This window comes from Habropoda laboriosa, unplaced genomic scaffold, assembly GCF_001263275.1.
Source record: "Habropoda laboriosa isolate 0110345459 unplaced genomic scaffold, ASM126327v1 scaffold243, whole genome shotgun sequence".
Classification (NCBI taxonomy): Eukaryota; Metazoa; Arthropoda; class Insecta; order Hymenoptera; family Apidae; genus Habropoda; species Habropoda laboriosa.
This window is the reverse complement of record NW_017100433.1, coordinates 1361167-1363936: the sequence shown is the minus strand read 5'-3', so window position 1 is coordinate 1363936 and position 2770 is coordinate 1361167.

Sequence of the window (2770 nt, the reverse complement as noted above, 5' to 3'; positions counted from 1 at the left end):
GCAGGCGAGAAATATTTTGTTACGTATACAATGTTATGTACACTAGCTGTATCGCGCCCGTCAACGAGATCCCCTAACGTACATTTCCTTATTGGCACGCATTATCTCTTCGGAATCATCGAAAAATTCCTTGTAAAAAAAAAAAGAAACGAAAACGGAAATAACGCGCGAAGACGCCCTTGGTCCGTTCAGTTTTTCGCACGACCGACGTGCAGAGTTTCTGCGAATCTTCCAAAGGGGGATGTTCAAGCTTTCTCAAGTCGATTTACAAATTCGTTACTCGTTCATTTTCTGCGTTAAGTTAAGGTAGCTACACGTTCGACAGATTTCTTCAATTGTCGTATTTATACCGATGCAGATTTGTCTTTTCTTCTTCTTTGCAGTTCGCTAGTTTTTCCAAGATTTTATGTGAAATACGAGAAAGGTTCGACAGCCTTCCCTTGGGACGTTCGTCGAAACTCCGGCGAACTTACCCACGCCTTACTCGATACACGCTGGTGTCGCTAATCAAGTTCGGCGCGATCTGTCGATCGTGGAAACCTAATGCACAAAGACGAGCCGAAGGGGGAGAGGACTGAGCGGACCGACGCGAACGGAGCGTTCATTTTCGCAATGAGGGGTTGACTGGCGTTTGTAAATGCTAAAAATTCGCGAACGAGGGCAGAGGGATGAAAGAAGAGAGAAAGACGGAGAGAATGTGCGAGAGCGAGGGGAGTATCGAGGGGGAAAGGGAACGTGTCGGGGAATTCGTAGGAGGCTCTACGGAGAGAAAGAGTTTTAAGACGAGTCTGCTGAAGCAGCACGAAGGGAAGAAGAGCGACGATGAGTATAAATAGGAACGCGAGACTTTCGTATTGGTGTAAAAAGAGAAAAAAGAAAGGAATAATCGAAAATGTCACGCGGCAGCACTCACGAGGTGACGTTGTAACATTTTATAAATAAATTGGCATATCGAGTTTATCAATTCGGAAACGGGAGAGAAGAGACCTTCCCTCCGGATATAAAAAGAGAGAAAAGGATGAGAAAGAAGGAGAACGGTGAAGGAGGGAGAGAGAGAGAGAGAGAGGGAGAGAGAGCGAGGGAGAGAATGGAAACGAAAGGAGATGATAAGAAAGAGACGCGTAAATAATGATTCTCACTTCTTCATCGATGAACGCTCTGCTGGTTTGGAGCTGTAGTCATATCGTTAGTGTATAAGTCTGTATGTGACGATGTTAATTATTGTAATATAATGAAAAAGAGCAAGATGAAAAGAAGAAAAAACCAAACCATTATTACTACGTAGGAGCATCTCAAACGAACAAAGCAAAAATGAAAAAAAAGAAATAATTAAACGGAGGATATTTAACGGAGAACAGAGAAACGGATAACGACGCTGTTTGTCTGGTATTACTGGGCATGCTTCAAAATAGATTTTTTATAAACCGACAAAAAATCTGTTTCCGACCTTTTTCAGTGAATATTCTCATACTTGAGACTTGACTCTCTCCGTTTGTGTTATTCGCAATGTGGACCGTTTTTACTTGAGAAAACGAACGAACGGAAGGTGGGAGAGGAAGTGACAGAGAGAGAGAGAGAGAGAGAGAGAGAGAGAAAGGGGAAGAGAGTGAGAGAGGATGAGACATTAGGGATGCATGAGAGGGAGAGAAAGTGTGCAAAGACGAGAGAGGGACAGGGTGAACGCGATCAGGAGAGAAAGACGAAGAAAAAATGTGTATGGGAGCGAAGACGAGTGAAAGGGAAAACAGAGAGAAAGTGAGGATGAGAGCAAGAGAGGGAGAGAAAGAGAGAGACGAAGAAGCAATCGCACCTCGACCGAATTTAAACCTATAATTTCCTCTCACACCTCTGCGCAGTGTTTTGGGCCTTTCCGTCCAATACGCGATGTACCACTGTCATTATTTATTTAATTTTTGCAATCTACGTACAATAAAATTGTTGTTGCTGAAACGATAAGTGTAAATGTGTATACTGTACATTCAACCTTCGTTTTAAAATCATTATTAAGGTCTCACTGGACCAGGATTCCTGCCGTCCTGGCGTGTGTTGTAATTGTACATGTACATATACATGCGTATTTTTTAATATCAGACGGTAATTTACTCGATAATTAGGATCGCTTATTAGAGTATATATGTATGTATATACGCATACATACGTACGTACATAAAAATATAATATATACGTACACATATGGTTCCGTACATGTGTGTATGTATATTTATACATGTATGTACACATATATGAAAAAAAAAGAAAAATGAGAGCGGCATTCCCGACGCCGATGTCTGCGATGAACGATCTCCGAAAGGAATAAAGCACTTTCACGTAGCATCGTGTTTCTATTGTCGTTTCTCTGATTACCCCTACTTTCCCCTTTAAAATCCCGCTCCTGATCGAAATTCCCAGAAAGATCTATCTACCGACCAAGTATGGACTGGAAAAGATATCTCCGTGAATTTCAATCTTTTGCGTAAAAGTACTTTACAGTTGTGCTTATTTTTTCAATCTTTACTTTCACTCTCGCTTTGAGAAGTTCTTACAGTATTCAAATAAACCGCCACTAGTATCAAGTAAATAAGAGCGACTGTATAGTAGAAATTTTTCATACATCGAGCACTTATCGTATTGTGATAAAAGAAAAAATCACGTATCAATTAGTAACGTGAATCGGTAAGGAAGAACAGTGATTTTACCATCGGTCGATAAAGTCGAATACTGCAGAAGAGAGGAGAAGCAAGATGTAAATTATTAAATAAAATGAAATTAC